Source organism: Trichoplusia ni, chromosome 7 (genome assembly GCF_003590095.1).
Source record: "Trichoplusia ni isolate ovarian cell line Hi5 chromosome 7, tn1, whole genome shotgun sequence".
Lineage (NCBI taxonomy): Eukaryota > Metazoa > Arthropoda > Insecta > Lepidoptera > Noctuidae > Trichoplusia > Trichoplusia ni.
In genome coordinates, this window is record NC_039484.1 from 4589062 (window position 1) to 4608279 (window position 19218).

Below are 19218 nucleotides of genomic sequence, written 5' to 3' on the forward strand. Positions count from 1 at the left end.
CTCAGGCAGGGCCTTCCTACGCCATACGTTAGTTTGTCAATGTTAGTTAGTAAGTATCGTCTGTACTGTACCTTCATTAAAATGAAAAAATAGCAAATGGTACATAAATATAAGATAAATAAAAACTATCTGTAAGTAAAGCCACAATTTTTTAGTCTAAAATATTATAAATCCCATTCCTCCTCTGTACAATCGCTCAAGAAAAGAAGTTTGTCGAGCCTTTTTGGCGATAGGCGGTTACGGGTTTTAGTAATTGTACTTCCAGCTACTCAACTTGTCAAAAGTACTTGCTAAGTAAAAGTATCGAAAACAAAGTATCGATTACAAAAGTATCGGTATCAAATGGAAACCTACTCGATACTATAAAGTATCGATACTTTTTTCGTGTCCCTAGCGGTACTACACTTTTCCTTGAAGTTCCTCTTTTAAGGATTTTCGTTCGGGAATCTTTGGGCGATGCTTGTATCACCTTATCCTTGAATAACGGGTTTCTCTGGTAAGTTTGAGTGATCCTCATTGTATCAGACTTTTGAGGATAAGTGTAAGGACACGTTTATATAAATTTTATGTTCTTTTCTTCTGTTAATACGTATATGAATTACCAGTGTGTTCTTCTCCAAATATATGATATTTAGGAAAAGCATTCAGAGTCATTAGTTCTGTAGCCTTACGGACTGTGCTATTCTGGAGCATTTCTTTGTTTAACAATTTACACAATTCGATCTTCTAGGCATCTGGCAGGTAATCGTTTTATTTTTTTACTAGTGAGGCTATTACTTAATGCAGCTTTAATCTTTAAATTTAAAAATGCTTATTACTGCTTTACTTATTACGTTGCTTTACTTTGATACAAAAACAATCATAAATCAAAATTTAATATCTGTTCAAATTCCACACATGACATATTCATACCAAAACATTCTTTAGTAAGTGCGACATGTCACTCATTCAGCTGCGCATGCGCACTCACCTACTCGTAATGTTATGTAAACAATCCGCCCGAGATCATTGTTCGAGTACCATGCCTGCGGTGTGCAAAATTTGTTTCGTAAACATTTGGAGTGAGAAAAACATGTCGTAAAAACGTAAATATTTGGTAAAAAATATCCTGCGAGAGGTTCATAGATTTCATTATTATGAATAAATCGATATATAGAAAAACATACCCATCTTATTTTCATCAAATGCAGAGGTGATTTCAATAAAAGGAATTCAATATTTCCCATGCATTTTTACTACGTTATTTTTTATTAGTCATCAGTCTAACTAGTATTACATCTGTAGTAAGTATTACACCTTGAAAAGCATGTTCAATTTGCATGTAGATTAAAACCTTGACCAAAATACAAGGTTGTACTAAGCTCTGTTGCATAACATTAAAGTTTACGATGTCAAGAGGATTGGGATTGTTTGATTCTTTCCCTAAAATGGTCCGAATCCTTATATGAATATACTGAAATAAGGGGATCTTTTTCTTTAGGCTCCAAAGTACAAAACATAATAGCAGGATTTCTGCTTGAAGAAGATCTTCATTTTATCACTGGCAAAGACACGATTACGGAATTCGTGGTTATTACTAGAGCAAATGTTTTAACATCACACCCCCGAATGTTTAAAGATAGTCTTTCTGCAAATTAGTAATACGAGGTAGTTACAGCAAGGATTGTAGGTTTCCGATGACCTTTTTGTATAGGCGGTGGACACCCACCTCCTCCGGGGAGGAAGCCTGTTGTGTCAGACTCTTACTGACTAAACCTGCACCGCCGTGCTGTCCCCTGTATTTAGTTGGTGCGCAGCAATGCATAGCAATTCATCACGAACAGGTTTCAGATAACCTAACTACGCAGTAGACAGAAACTTATCTAGCTCGAAGACAGACTACCAAAGTGGGTGGATGTGGAAACCTGATCGCTTTTCCCCCGTCACGCGTCATGACCAGTACTGTGAGTACGATCAGTACTGGCTCGGGATATCGTCGACTGGCACAGACATACACACACGTGATAAGGATTCACAATAAAAACGATAGCACGGGAAAATCTGGGAATAATATTTTGTCCGAGATAAAATATTTTTGCGCATTTGCGGATGTTTTGATGTTTGTGCGTTTTATCTGAATGTGTCTGACATTCTAAGCAGTGTTTTGGTATTGAATAGATAGGGAATATTAATATTGGGTGTTTTTGTAAATAAAAGAGATACCATTAGGTATTTTGATGTAGTAGAGATAGCATGTAAAAATATCGTTTTACGCTAATAAAAAGACAAGTTATTGGAAGCTTAGAAGCGGCAAAAAACCTGACTGATCTATTAGATACGGAAACAAATGCCAACATCCTAATTACTATTTGTCGACAAACTATTATGACCCACCTGATCAAACCGCAGCCTTGTTCAATGACACGAATCGCATACTCAATCGGTTATCCAAGTAGGAACTCTTCAATTAACAGTATATCAACTGTGGAAGCGAGACAGCGCGGCGTAGAGCGGCTCTCTCTTTCTCTTTCACACCTACAACGGTCTTACTTTTTAGAGACTTTAAGACGGTGGTAGGCAATCAGTATTCCTCACTGTATTACGACCTTAAGAAAAACCCGCCAACAGTCGGACGAAAGTGAAATGTATGGCGATGGTCGCGTGACGTCAAACACGTTTTTTGCGCGAACGAGTGACGGACTTCGAGTTGACGAGTTGCGTAGCTTTAAGGAGGTTAGGTTTGGTAACTTCGATATTTTAACGGATGTAAATTGTTTTATACTGGTGATGTTAAATGGTATGAAAGTGATTGAAGAAAAAAGGTTTTAGTAAATAGTTTTTATGGTTTTTTTTCCATTGGATTGTGGAAACTATTGCCGTCATAGAACATCGGAAATAAAGCACGTTTATTGCTTGATAATGTGTATCATTTCAAGGTTACTATTTGTTGACGGAGTTTTAATTTAATCATTTGGGTTTTTGAGCGGGTTTTATAGGATTTTTGCCCGCTGCTAGAAATTGAAAGAGACATAAACATCTACAGTTTCATTTGTTTTAGGACTCGTTTTTCGAGAAAAGTGAGTTAAAACAAATTATAAGTCGGAAAAAATATTTTTTATTATAAATCTTTGTAATGAATATTGAAATGCAGTTTAGAAAGACTACAAAATGATCGTACAACTTAAAGCGGTCTAGTGTTTTTATTCCAATATAAAAAAAAATCCTTAGTGTAAACTAACAATTAAGAATAAGGCAGGAAAATTAATAAACTGATCTCACACAGACACATATCATACACAAATACGAAATTCCGTTTAATTACCTTAAAATATATTCTAAACAAGAACAGATACACATACTAATTAGTTTTACCACGAAGTTTGTATTACGGAAAATGCTTGAGGAAATCTATAATTGATTTAATTAATTCTGTACGTATGAGATACCTTGAATTGTGAACAAACAACTGGTGCGTGGAATTCATTAGTCTAGCAATACTTTATGATATAAATTCTATGACGTCGGGTAAAGGTGATAAGAACAAACCCGAGCAGGTAGGGAAGTGATTTTGCAAGATGGAAATTACATTTTAGAAGTGTCATTTCTTTTCAAGCGGTCACATGATGAATGCGACTTGTCTTGACAAATTCGCCTCTTTACTAGTTATGTCAGGTCGCTTGTCAATATCACAAAATTTAATTGAAGATAGTGTTTTCATAGAGTGACTGCCTGTTTGACTACTAAGGAGGACTATATACATAGTCCTCCTTATCGTTTTCGAAAACGGCGACCATTGGCAATTCACCTCCTAGCGTGAGCCCTGATGTGACTGTGTTTGATCTCATAACTAACTGGCAACCGATTTTACTAGAAGAAGAAGAATATATTTATTTGTAAGAATATTGTAGTCACAGGTTGTTACAGATTAAAATGTCCAAAATATTCTGCAGTTTTCGCACAAATCTTTACACGTCAATACAATAGAATTAGGTTATACAGTACTCCATCGTTGGACTGTTTGCCAGAATTCATTCAAAAAACCCCAATATTGAATAAGCGTTTGAATATCATCAAAACATTAGTTTTTCCCTCTAAATATGTTTTATGACAATAACAACTTTTATAACATAACGTACAATATTTGTGCTAAAAATAAAATGTTTGTTTGTGTTCGAAAGCGGATTAAGATAATGATTATAAATTTATCAACAAAAACAGCTAAAATGGATTGTTTTTTTGATAACAATGCATTTGCCACAATTCACATTATATGCCTGAATCAAGACAGTTTCCTCAACGTTTTCCGAAGATCTTTTTAGCAGGCTTTAGGTGGAAACAGTGTTTTTCAGAATTAGAATTACTGCTTAACACAGAAAATAAAATAAGTCACTTGTTGAAAGCTGTAAGAAAGCAGTTATACGAACCAAATATAAACGCCTAATCTACAAGGCTCAATGTACACAGGTTCCAAATATAAATACAGAAGTGCAAGTAATCATTTTTTCTTTAAGGTAAATAAGGATTAAATTGCCATTATTTTAATAGCACTTTACTCGTTTATTAAATAATCAACTAGTCATCCTTATGAAACGGTTTGGTTGCGCATTCAACAAGTTTTTTCTTTATGTCTAACAAGTTTTAAAATCGAGACTCATGGGTATTCGTCAGCGTCTGATTAATGATTTTTTATTCTAAATACATAGGAATGTATTTTAGATAGATGAATTTAACAAATATTTTTTGTATTAACGCTCACCAAAATTTGTGAAGTCGATTGCAATATTACATTGCAGTTTAGCATTTTTTTCCTGAATTGATTTCATGATTTAATTGAAAAAGAAAATAAGTCAAATGTACCTTTTCTTGATGAAAAGTCGACGTTTTCCCAACTATGTTGGGGTCGGCTACCAGTCCAACCGGTTTCAGCTAAGTACCAGTGTTTTGCAAGGAGCGACTGCCTATCTGACCTCCTCAACCCAGTTACCTGGGCAACACGATACCCTTTGGTTAGACTGTCAGACTTTTTCAAGCTTCTGACTACCTGTAACGACTGTCAAAGATGTAGGAATAACAGCCGGGACCCACAATTTAACGTGCCTTCCGAAACACGGTGGAACTCGTTATGACAAAGATGGTCACCCATCTACGGACCAACCGCGTCAAGCATAGCTTAACCTGTGATCGAATCACTTATGCGGTTATAGCTTATCGTAAAATTCACCTCGACTTAACAAATGATCATATGGCAAAATATTTCAAACGGTCTATTTATAAATAGTATACATACATACATATACGGAACACACATATCCCAAGTTCAATACACTTTAGCCGACTTTTGGTTATAATTACAAAGATAATATTTTCATATCATTATTTAGATTGCTTAGATACAGAGTTAGGTTTATTATGTTATAAGATAAGCCATATTATCGCACAATATAAGTTAATCTATTAATTTAAGAGTGGTTTGTCGGAGAGATTTTGCCAGTCAGGGTGAGATCGTAGAACCTTTTTGAGCAATTTATATTATCTTAAAAAATGGATTTTATGTTTCTCGACGGCGGCGTTTGGAAAAGTTATGGAAGAATCTAAGTTCAATAGTCATGAGATAAAATAAGACGGGCTGTGTTCCTTATTTGAAAACGTTTTTGGACAAATACAGCATTAACTTTGTGTACATGTTTAACTGAAAAAGTATTTTTGTGAAGGTTTCTAACCACGTCTTTTGTAGTTCCGGGAAAGAGACCTTATTATAGACTGGGAATAGCACCGCCTCCCTTAACGACCTTATTTTCATTCGTGATTGTTGGGCCCTGCTTTAACCTATAATCCGACATGCTAAGTACTATTTTTAGCTAAAATAAAATATTTATACTTTTAACCACAATATAAACACAAATATACTAATAACTACTTATTTATCGCTTAAAAATAAACACAACAACACCAGCATCCGTTGTCAGGCGGTACATGGGAACTCCCTTACAGGGTATAACCCATGCAGTTACAACAATGGTTTGCATTGACTCATTATGTCGCTAAGCATAAAATAAACAAAAACGTGGGAATTACTCGTTGCTTAGCAACCGCGAGTCGTTTGGATCGCAGATTGACATCCTTCTAATTATATCCCGAAAGTTTGTATGTTCGTTAGTCTTTCGCGGAAAAACAACATAGTGGAAATAGACGTTCTTTCTCTCTCTAACTTTGTACACGTGTAGTTTATAACTAGGTTTAGCACATAGGATAGTTTTTATTCTGATTTTTTGTTACTGACGGATCATTTTCGATTCGTAGCGGGCGGTTCGGGTATGTATCTGAAGATATCTAACATACTATTATCTACCAAATTTAAACGAAATAGTTAATCTATTATTTGCAGTTCATTTGTACAATCTGCAATGATAAGGATTATAGTACTAAAATTATAGTTTATGTGTCTGCGACCACTTTCATAAATGCACTTACCTACATTTTTAAATGTTCAATTTCTTATTCTAATAAACCGTTTGGGCTTAACAACTGATACATAAATACGTTAAGTTTATAACCAAAAAATCCAAGAACAAGATTGCGTATCGTCCAATAACGATCAGACGAAATTCTCAAAACCGGGTCACGGTCTGCGCGTGCGCATGTGCACGACTCTCTTATGTTTTCTTTACCTGTTGCGTAATAATTTGCGGATTTCCTCACTTTCTAGTTGGTACCGGATTTCGATGCATTAATGACATAACGGTAACACTTAATATATTGCACAAGTCTGAGGAAAGATGGTTTTATTGACATGTACGTAAACGTTAATTATATTGTTGTTATTCCTAAATTTTAGCAAAGAATTATAGGAAGCAATTGCCGCTACGTTGGATTTTAACTGAAATAGTAGAAATATATTAACTCTAGTATTAACAAAAGAATATGTCTTTTTAAAAAAATATACATCGGAAGAACATTCCATAAAGATGAACTCATTAAAATTGTTCAAATTAATTAACATATCAATTATAGGTAAATTGTTTTACATTGTATAAACAAATGTAATGGAATTTTAACTTCTCTGAATATTAGTAATTAAGTGATACGCTTAACTGCTAAATAATATTTAATAGCATATCGTATAGGAGAAACATTGCACAATAATAATATTGCATAACTTTTTAATTACCTCTTCGTTTCGGTAATGGGTTATTCAATTGTTTATATTACGATACTGTGTTCTAAGAATTTTGATCATTATTTTTTAATTATGGCTCCCGCACTACGGTATTTAATCCTTGTGTCGCGGAGGGTTTCACAAACATTCAAGTCACATGCACGAAGACACCCAGACTTAGGACAAGCATTAAAATTTGTGGACACAAATGCTTGTCCTAAATTCTTTTTTATTAAACGTGACATTGCAAGTAGCGATGCAACGAGTTTTTAAATTCATCTTGCTTAACATTAAAACCCAAGGAAAATCCAAAACGCTTTTAATTTATTTTTAAACACGACAAGGACGTTGCCAAATTCTGCCTGCCATCAGGGTCGGCAACCTCTCACTACAAACAACGGATTTCGGACCGGTTAAGCAAACGTTCAAAGTTCATATGTTTTCTATCGGGTCCAAAGTCCGCTCTGAGCTGTCATTAACATAATTCTATATGTTTAAAAGTGACGTAGATACACTTTGAATGTAGAAAAAGTGTTTTTTTGTAGTATAATGATGAAACGAGAATAAAATGGAATAACGCAAATCATTGCTGGAATTTTTAATGTCTGATGCTGCCTGTAACTTTGTATCTTGGATGCAAAGAGTATATAATGTTGTGGTCGCTGTGGAGTGTGACTGGCTTATAATCAAAATTCTTTTGAGTAAACCAACATACTAATTAAACTAACATTTGGGAAGAACATGTTAGAGAAAAAAACATTTATTTGCAAATGTATGGCTCAGTACCTATTTTTTCGAATTTGATCTAGTGGTGTACAAGCTCAACTGTTCTCGTTCAAATTTGACCGACTCAGAAAAAGTATTCGTGAAGAACACAATTGCTTGACCTATGCGAAAATCAAAACCTCGTCATGTCGTGCACAGTGGATTTGACGTGGTAACGTATATCACTCGGCTATGCATGTAGGTAGTCGAATTTTCACGATAGGCATTATATTTTTAAAGTAGATTTCTATGAAGGGCCTAAAGTAGAAATGAAGCAGGTTCAGCTCTACCAAAAAGGCAATTAATGCTTTATTATCAAGAAAATAAAATAGATATTTCCCTCAGTCCCCACGAAATTTCCCAAACATTTACATCAGGTCCTTTAAATTGCATAAGAAATAACAAACACGACATTCAATCGCAGTTTTGTGTAGCAATAGTTTCATCATTCACTTCTATATTTAGCTTAGTACCACGTACATGTTTAGTAGGTATGGTATTATAGGCTGGACTTTAGCCCAGTGTTGTGGATCCACGTCGATTTAGATTAACTGTATAATGCTGACATTGTTGAAGACAGCTGTACGGAAACTTGTTGGCATAGGGATGGGCAATGGTTTCAATTACTTTCAATTATATCGATGTTGGTGAATCGATTATGATCAATACTTTACTTTTTCAGGATGGCTCTTAGTGAAGATATTGTTGAAATAATTTTGGTTAAAAAGATTATTGATTTAGATTATGTCTTTTGGTTAGTGATACTTACTGCTATATCGGAGGTCGTGGGTTTAATTCCCATCCAGGACAAATGTTAGTGTGATGAGCATAATCATTTGTTCTGTGTTTGGGTATAATTTATCTAGGTATATGTTTAGAAAAATTTATAAGTATGTTTATAACTTGTGTACTCATAATCAAGCTTTGCTAAGTTTGAGACTAGATCATATTGTTATAAATCCAAAGGCATTTGCATATCGTTCACTATGATCCTTGCAGAGGCGTCGAAACGTCACTTACAACTTACATATTTTCATCAAGTCTTTATAAAAATAAAATTGAGAAGTCATCATTGTTATTGTCTTAAGTACAAATCGTATTACTACGTACGAGTTTTTCCAACACCTGTTTCATAACAATTTTAACGAATAAATCAAATCGCGTCACTACAAATCAAGATTATATTACAAAAGCATGTTTTCGTTCTTATCAATCCAAGATTCGATCTAAAAGTTATAATACCGTAGGTTGTTGGCTTAAAAATTAAAAGCATGTAAGTTATCGATACGTTTGTCATGACGTATCGATAATCTGTTTTTAAGTGCACGGTACAGCACTATTTATACATTTTTTTAAGTTCAATAACAAGCGAATGAGGGCGGTCATGTGTATATCTGTGTATACTTATGTATGTAAGTATATATAAATGTATATACAAATACAGGCTCCCATTTTGCAATGTTATTAAATATTGCGAAAGTTTATAGATTTATGCATGTGTGGGTTTAGAATAGGGTTTACCTGTGTGTGCTTTAAAAGACTTGATACCAGCTCTGATGACCGTAAAGAACGAATTAGTAAATCTGTCTCCCTTTATAAAAAAACATGTTGAGCCTTAATGTGTTTTCGAACTGGCGTACCACACTTATTTTTTTCGAAATAGCGTGCGTCGGAACTTGATTCGAATCTTTATACCATTCCAAAATCATTAAAAATGCTTTGTTCCTTTTAATTAAAAGGTCCAGAGTGACAGTTTACCAGCGTCATTACGTTATTATTTGTCAGCCTCAGAAAATTTTCAGTAGACCGTAACAAATATGTTTTTATTATTTTCAACAATTTTGCTTATATTCCGACTAGCAACAAAAAATCAGAACTATTAGAGGCGCTAATCTCGAAAAGTTTCACGTTAATTCCGCTTTAGAACGTATAAACCGTGTCGAGACTGGTCATAACATGACGTTTGATTGTGACGTTACGAGTAGAGTTGAAAGATTACAAAATGGACAAATGGACGAGTACGCCGAGTACCGAGTATCAACCGAGTACCCGGCCCATCTCTAGTAATTCAGTCATATCATCGGCCTAGCCTTTTTCCCAACTATGGCAACACGATACACCTTGGTTAGACTGTAATTCAGTAATTGTCTAGTAATGCAGTAAAATTTTTAATTATTGTTGGCAGAATGCTCTCTATCGAAACGAACTTTACGAGGTATACCTTTATGCAGTGATATTCAGTTTTATTTTAGTCTTCTTCTCCAAGCCAATGGTTGAGCTGGAACCTAATGAGCTAATCGATGCATGCATGGTGCTTGCTGGCACAGGCTTGCTACGATCGATCTGGTACTTTTCTAAGGGCAGTCAAGGAAATGCTCTGTATTAGTTTATCCAAGCATTTGAAAATTGTCTGGACTTTAAAGGAGTCCGCTGATTTTGTTTCGACATTTCTTCTTAGTGTCTCATTTCATTTCGATGTGTTTTTCTTCCATCCGTCCTTTTCAAATCACGATTATTTACCTTTTCTTCGCTATATTTTGCTTTGTTTGTTCTCGTCGTGTAAATATTTAAAAATCTCGGCACGCGCTAATGTATATACTTTTATTGGGGTGACCATCCTTATCAAAAGCTAAAATACGTAAACGATAACACATTCACGACCTTATACAGATGAATATTAAAGTCGAAATCAATTGACACTTGCAGTTATCACCAGCTAATATACACTAGATAAGGAATCACTAAGTAACAGTAAAGAATGATGAAATATTCGAAACAGTTGCCGCGAAAATACCTAACATTTATGTTAATGAAAACATCTATTAAGTGCATGATATACTGTCAATTGTTATCGACATTAGTGCTGTTGCTATGCGACACTCTCTTGAAACAAATGAAACTGAACTATCAGTTTGTAAACATGAATTAAGACTGGTGTATTAGCAGTTTGTTTGGCATGGAGGAAATGCAATTGTAAGCATTTTGAAGAACGTAAATTTCTGTATTGCCGGTGTATGGCCAGAATCGACTCTGTCGAATGACAGGTTAATAATGGTATGCCATTAGTTAAATTGAGTAATCCTGATGCTAATATGCAAATTTAAAGTATAATTATTTAATTAATTACAGAAAACAGAACAAGAAATGGAGAAAGAAAGACAGATTCAATATCTAAGAGAGACAAAGTAGGTAGCCTAAAATAAGGCAAAAAAATATATAAGGAATGTAAAGACTGAAAAAAATCAATCACCAAATGCTATCTTTCATGCAAGAAATTGCCTAACAAATGCAACGTTTACATATGTATTTCGTGTAATTCGCACCTAATCCGCCTGACCTACTGACCTAGATCAGTATTTTAAAGTGGAACATTCAATACGTAGTATCATTTTCGAAGAAAATAAAATATTTTTGTATGATCAACATTTTATAGAGAAATCCTTTTTCTTTTTACTTTCTATGTTCAAACTTTTTTTTTTATTTCTTTTACGGCAAATTTCATCACTATTATTATTCTATGCATTATTGAAAATAACGGAACGACTTTGATGATGAATTTCTTCTGCTGCAAAATCAGCTATTCAATACCATTTTTCAATACTTTTGTGTTCTTCTATACTCAGCGTATTTTTCAAAATCCCGCTATTAACACCATAAAAAAGTTTGCAAATTATATTACAAGGCACCCTAGTAACTGTAATAATAGAAACTTCCAAGCTCCCTAGCAACCACCAACTCAAAGAGTGTGTCATGAATTTGATCTCACAAACCGTTTATCGGTGTTCGCAAATTGATGTTAATCGTAACACCGCCATATTGGTACCTGATATGTAGACCACTTAAGAGTGACTCAATCAAGGGCACACATAATACGATATTGGTATAATGTCCAATGTACAATGTTCAGTTCTTTCACCTTTCATGGGCGATCCAAATGAAAATAGGAACGGGCCCGTCAACTGTCAAAATGCAAATAAAAAAGGTTTTAAAAAGGCATTTTTTAGTTTAAATTGTTTGAAAATAACGTTTTTGTTGATCAACGTCTGGATGTTTTATTGAAACAGGATGAACTGAGTTTTTAATGTATTAAAAACGTTATTCTATTTGATGACGGCCAAAATGGCGAACATTCCTTCCTATTCTTATCTGCACTGTATTAACTGTTATCAAATTATCTATCAATGTTTTTGTAACGCAGAATTTATATGACACACGAAACACAATCTTATAATCTTAGTCATATGGGCTATTTTCGTTTGTTTATTGAAGATAAGATAGTGGGTGTGTCGTATTACGTTCAAAGTTTACATATTCTCAATTTAGTGTTAATGAATCATTATGGATATATTTTATGCTATTTTTAGCAGAATAATGAAAACAATTAGAGCCTTTTATCAAGTGATACTTGGTGCTATGTGATGCAACTTGTTTGTTTAATGAAATGTATCATGTGTTGTGGTAAGTCAATAAACGTAATTTTCTCATGACTTTAGCAAATATTATTACAGTCAATATTTATTCGGAATATTTTTTGTTCGACCTACTTGACAGAATAGTGAGCTGGTACTAGCAGTCTTTCCAAAACATCGTGAGGAGAACGGTACAGCTGAGATATTTTTTTCAGTAGTAGTCTCTTCAGATGCCTTTTTTTGGATGGGAAATCGACAGATGACTTCCTGCCACTTTGGGTTAAGCGGAAAGGAGTCACAAACTTTTACTAGCAAAATACCCACCTTTGTTACTTTAAGTTGCCTTTGTGTACCGGGGTCACGGAAACCCTCTTGGATCTGCTGCCCCTACAGATACTTCAGAGGATTCTGCGGTTTGCTGTCTGTCACCAGGCTATACATAAAAAATACGATAAGAAGCTGCAGTCTTCCATACTTGGAGTTGATCCTTTCCCTTTCTCCACTTAGGCTCCAAATAGACCTATCGGCTTAGGGTGGTTTCAAAAGACGATCGTTAAAGCCCTTCAATATAGTCAGTCTATCGCGTTTTAAAAACCAAGGAGTAAGTCATTCTGGGCAGTGTTTCGAACGTGTAGCCATTACAAGTACCTAATATCATAGTTCTCATTATCTTACCCTTAGAATTAGGCTCTATTCAGTCGGACTGCAATTCAACTGCAATCCATCGCAAAATTTCAAGTCAAGTGTAGTATTAATGCAGTTGACCTGACTGCAATAGAACTGCAAAACAAACATGCATTTCGATTACAGTTTGGAGTCTCAGTGCGGTAAAAAGACCTCACCATGACTGCAACGAACTCAGAAACAAATGCGAAACGGAAATTAAAGATTTAACACATACTCATAAAAAGCATTTATGCTAGCATAATATTATATCATTGTAGGATAGTGACGTCTACTACGAGTAGCAGATAACTGTAATATCAATAATGCTTACTATTCTATTGGACAAATCTTAGATACTAGAAACTTATTCACTTGTTACATATTTTTATAGTGTAGTTACCGAAACAATGCGAACGACTGCATTTTAATTCCAGTACAGTATAATATAATATACCCTGGGACAACCCACACACGGTTATCTGATCCCAAACTAAGCAGATCTTGTGTTATGGTAACCAAAAAACTGATAAACTTACTCATATATTTCTAAATACATACATATAATAGATAAATTACACCCAGACACCAGAACAAATGAATGCAAATGCTCATCACACAACATTTGTCCTGGGCGGGAATCGAACCCACGACCTCCGGTATAGCAGTCAGGGTCACTAACCACTAGACCAACAGGCCCGTCATATATAAACACTTCGGGTGGAACGTTAAATTGTGGGTCCCAGATGTTAATAACTCGTCTTTGACAGTCGTAACGGGTAGTCAGAAGCTACAAAAGTCTGGTGACAACCAGTCTAACTAAGTGGTATCTTGTTGCCCAGGTGACTGGGTTAAGGAAGTCAGGTTCGAAACACTGGTACTGAGCTGTATCCGGTTAGACTGGAAGCCAACCCCAAAATAGATGGGAAAAGGCTAGGATGAAGACGATGACTTCAGAATTACTGTAATCTTTTGTAAAGGGACTTTCATCAAATTAAATTGCGGTAATGGTAAAAGATATTGAATGGAAAAGCCAACTTGAGATACTTTATATCTCTGTCACGAGCTTCCACGTGATGAACTCTTGCAAGTACACAGACAGAAATTGGTTAGGTACATAAATTTATCAAGATGAATGTAAAATTCGTGTGACGTCACTACTCGCTACGTTTTTGATGCGCACTTTCGTCTCAAAGACACATTCCATTGGATAATGTTATTCCAATAAAGACAAGAATACGTGCCGTCTTATTTTGGGCAATAAGTTGTAGCAATAAAGTAGAATGAAAGTAAGGTAAATTAACAACCTCCCAATTTTGGAGGTTCATTAGCTGATTTCATCAATCTCCATCACTTAAACTGTTAACAGCCTCGGACACCACGGTCTATCATGCAGCCGTAGAGCAGGTCGCATGGCTCGTCACGCGAATATCAATCAAAATACCGAATGGTTTGGTTCGCAATGATGGCAAAAGACCGGACGGTAATATTTACTTATTTCGTGATTATAATTTCTATTTATAATTCGGCATGCTTTTAAAGTAAATCATGTAAAATTATTAATCATAGTCCCATTTTTCAGATCGCGAACTCAACTTATCTTAAGGACAAATTACAAGTCATTAGTTAAGACCCAACAAGTTCTTTATTTTGCAACGTTATCTAAAAAAGAATCGATTCAGGTGCTCGATAAGACTAATTAAATATTAAAAGTTGAAGAAACGTTCTTCAAGATAAGTTATCATGAGGAAAAATGTAATCTGTGTGACGATAAAGAATGGCTATTGTTATCACAGTCAAAACATTGTTAACCAGCCAGATGTTCTTTTGAATAGTTGGTTAAGCTCAATGGTATGAAGATCTTTTGTTTTCTTCTGTTCTAAGAATTGCATAAAAACTATTTGGTGATCTGTGTATAAGTATATATTTGGGTAAGTATATATTTGGTCTGTGATGTATTCTATTACCTATGTTCACAAATAAAGATGATTGATTGATTGATTGATTAAAGGGAACTGAATAGCTTTATTGATTAATTCTTATCTGAATTTGGAATTACGAATAGAACCTTGACCTGTGTCTTTTACTCCATCAAATTCGCTATGGAAATAAATGCTCAAAAAGAGTTTTGCACAATGTATGTAGGCCTAAACAACTTGGGTACTCCAGCGATACAGTAGTAGTCCATCAACGGTCTTTTTGTTTATTGACTGAACAGAGCGATACGAGAGTAACGATTAGTGGTATACTCGTACTAGAAGTAAAAGTACCAGAATTTTCTTGAATCAAATCTGTATTATTCTGGGAACCAAGGAATAATTCTCAAACTATATTTTCCTGTTGAAATTCTATTGACCCAAATATCGCATTACAAACAAAACTGATCTTGAATTTTAAATACTGTTTCGACCTGCCCCCAATATTATTTTGTCAGTCAATAAACATTGTGTAATTTTCTGGGAAATATATTGTTTCGTCAAGTTGTTTCTATGGCCTCTACGGTATGTAATCTCGTGTGTAGGTGGGAGAGAGAGGCATCTACGCCTTGTAGAGCGTCATCTCGCTTTCACAACAACATTCTTGATTCAAATCAATCTTAAACTACAAAGGTGTGTTGAGGATAGTGGAGAGGTGATAGGCGACAAATCATTACGTGATCATTCTTCAGATTTTAAATCTGTTATTTCTGAAGTGACTCAGTTGTTACTTCGACAGAAGATTTATCTAATATAGGCTGACTAAGAGCACTTGTAGATAAGATCTTGATATTCCCTGTAATGTCCTTAACGTGGTATAAGTACCTACGTCAATTGTGATCGGATTCCGGAATCTGAAATGATTCACGTCGATTGCTGAGAAAAGTGTTTTTTATTAAAGCTTAAAAACCGCACTTGTAAGTTTTTAAAGCTATGCTAGGGTTCCATACAAATGGGGAAAAGCTCTGAAATGTAAGTCACCCACCAACAAGTTCATAACTTTAACAAAATTTCGTTTAATTTCGATGTTAGTTTTTGTTGTTATAGCGGCTAAAGGATACGTTTTCTGTGAAATTTAAATTGTCTATCTATTAGGTTGATGAAATTTAACCTGGACAGCGGAGCTAGAGGGCAAAAAAAAAAAACCTAAAATTCATTATGTCCCCTGACATCTATGTGAATCCATCCAATGTTAACCTACCTATGAAACTATAATATGCCCAGTGGTATCACCCCTGTATTTATTTAACAATTTATGTACACAAACAATTTAATGTCAAACATAAATCGGAAAGAGATATTTTAGATTATGATACACATACACACTGTCTATATCACTTCTATTCTTTTTGACTGCATGTTATTCTTGTTGTTTAGATAAATACCTATTATTACTTTAAATTATTGCTCAATATATTGTAACACAATATTTTTAAATAAATAAAACATATACACTAACGGTGTCTGTGTCTTCGTTTCCTTATAGAATAGTTTTCCTTCCTTTAAACAGGTTCTATGATGGATTATTTAGCGTGTATGTAGTTAGTAGTAATGTTTATAACAAAACAGCTAGGTATTAGGCCATTGGATGAGAAACACCGAGTCTAGCCGTACCGCTGCAGTTTTGGAAGATAAACACTTCTCCACGCTGTTTATTGCGCTGTTCAGGGTTAACATTTGATGCGATTAAAGGTGTTGGTAGATCTTGTGGTTCCTATTCATTCAGGGTCAAAAAAAAGCGTTGTACTTCGTTTGTTTGACTTAAGTTATTTAAAAGATTTCCCTAGATCAGACTTGGAATATTATTACGATTGATTGTAGCATGCTCTGGCTGGATGCGGAAGCCGGAGACTGGAGGAAAAATGGGTACTGTGGCGCTACTTGGGGGAGGACTATATCCAGCATTGGATTTCGATATGCTGAATAATTTGCTTGATTGAAGTATATTTTCAATCAGAAGTCCCAAAAGCATATACTTAAATACTAATAAAATAATATACAATACGGTTTTCAAATCATTCGTTTGGAAGAAGAATAAAGGACGGATAGAAATCCCAAATGTGCAAGCAATATTTACGCAATAACTTCACACAAACGTTTCCTAACAAAAACCCCACATTAAGCAAACTATTGCTTACTCCCAACTAATATTTTCCCAATAGGAAAACCCAACATTTTATACCGACATAGTTTAAGGTGAACGGGTGCTTATAACCTCGACAATAGAGTTTATAGCTAATGATAATGGTTGAGTATAGTTCGATAAAGTAGCCACTGTCTGCACCAAATAAATTATTTAAAAAAAACAACATGATTCCGATGAGCTCCATGAGTGCCAATATGTCAGCTGATGGTGATAATGTTGGGCCAATAGTCGTAAGCGCCACTTAAAGAATGAAACAATATTGGTCCAAAATTAAAGTAAACCATTTACGACCGTTTAGAATTCAGTGTACATCGTTTACCATAATACAAAGTGGTCCTAGTTGGTTGAGTCCGCGATCCGTTTCCGTTTCAGAACGATACACCGATAAATCCGTCTACACGATTTACAAGTATTGTTGCAGCCGAAGAAAAGTAAAAGTTCACATTTAAATTCAAAGAAATCATAATCAGCATGCGAGAGCAGGTTTTAAACATTTCGTTATTGTTTTGGCCGATGTATAATATTACTTTGAGATCAAAGTTGTCCAAAATTTGGAAACAACACTTAGACAAACTTCTGCATCGATGATTCATACGAATAACAAAATCTAGACAAATATACAAACTAAGCGTGGACACGAGTCTAATGTAAATAAATAAACGCTGATAATATTATCACCAATTAATACAACACAACTAGGGATCTCCATTACAATATATTGTAGTATTTGAAGCACTGATAAGATATTTTCGTGTTTTTACCTGTTCCGTTATGAGCTCTGCAAATTCTATGAATCATCGGAGTTATTGTAAGATTTATCAAATTATATCAGGGCTCCGATTCTGCTATTTTACAATGGCCGATAAATGAATGGCAATTGGATTAAATTTGAAATTATACCTATTCTCTGAAGCATTTTGCCAATACAATGATTGAGAGTTAATTGTATTGATCTTGGATGCACTTACCGTCCCGTACTGAATTACAAATTATTGTGTAGAAAAATGCTTAAAAGAATACGAAAATTGTAATTTTAAGCGAAATTTCATTCATTCATCGGCACTTGTAAATAGCAGAATTGGGGCCCAGAAGTAAGGTCTTCCAACTTTTATTTTGATGAACATGTGGCTATATAGTACAGTCATTGTGTTATTGAAAATATTAATTATTTTGGAAAAAATAAGATTCTGTGATATCGCCAAGGTGGTTGATTGACCGGATTCGTAAAAGGATATGGCTTCGTGGAGGATATCTCAAGGTTATTTTACTTTTTAATTATTCTTTGATAGCGTGAAGAAAGGAGTTAAAACGCTGTACCACGAGATCTTGATCTCCATCTAAAGATCTAAAAACATAAGAACCAATCATTTATCTGCCATTTGTCAATGTGTTCAATACTACTTATACAATCGAGTAAAACACTTATCCTATATTTTGAAATTTTGTTTAATGGACTAATAAGATTTGTTAAGTCAAATACCCAAATGGTAGAAGAAAGATGCCCCTCTACGCTATGAAATGAGAAAGTATAATCATTTGCATTCCTTTTCTACTTCATAAAGGAAGAGGCCTTTTCTCAACCAGACGTTTTCCTTATAATAGGTATGTATATTATGAGGAAAAAGATTAAGTATATATCTTATTTCTTCACCAAACAAAATCGTTAATCACGCCTCACTTATAAGGAAAAGACGTTCTTTATCAATATATTATAAACCGTTACATAGTACTGTTATAATTCTTTTATTTTATTACATATTTCATTCGTTATTTTTCAGTAATCCACATATTTCGTCGAAACATTGAATATTTAGCTTAGCTCTGCCCTTCACCTCTTTCCAATAAAATATTGTTACACGAATTCACAGTTATGTGGCTATGTGGACATTTTACCATGGAATTATGTCAAGGCCATAATTTGACGACTTCTGTGAAATATATTATACCGGGTAAAAATATCGGGTTTTAATCGACAGGTACTGGGAATAAGTACAGTCAATAAAGAATTAAACAATTCTAATAGCTGTGACCCATCAACTTCCAACAATCCCTTTGAAAAGTAAGACTGTCGCATTGTCTATTCATGTGGAAGATGCAAATTACTGTGCTGATTTCCACACGACA

At 34.5% G+C, this 19218-nt stretch overlaps 1 protein-coding gene across 2 annotated transcripts in view; it reads right to left on the reverse strand.

Moving 5' to 3' along the window:
• LOC113496250 (electron transfer flavoprotein beta subunit lysine methyltransferase-like) overlaps positions 1–19218 on the reverse strand; it is a 44331-nt gene that overhangs the window by 17807 nt on the left and 7306 nt on the right. The window contains exon 1 of one of the 2 annotated variants that reach the window (XM_026875428.1): positions 10122–11299. The exons of the other annotated variant lie outside the window; for it this stretch is intronic. The gene's annotated coding sequence lies outside the window, so the exon portion shown is untranslated. Of the gene's footprint in view, positions 1–10121; positions 11300–19218 lie in introns of those variants that run through there. 2 annotated transcript variants of the gene reach the window in all.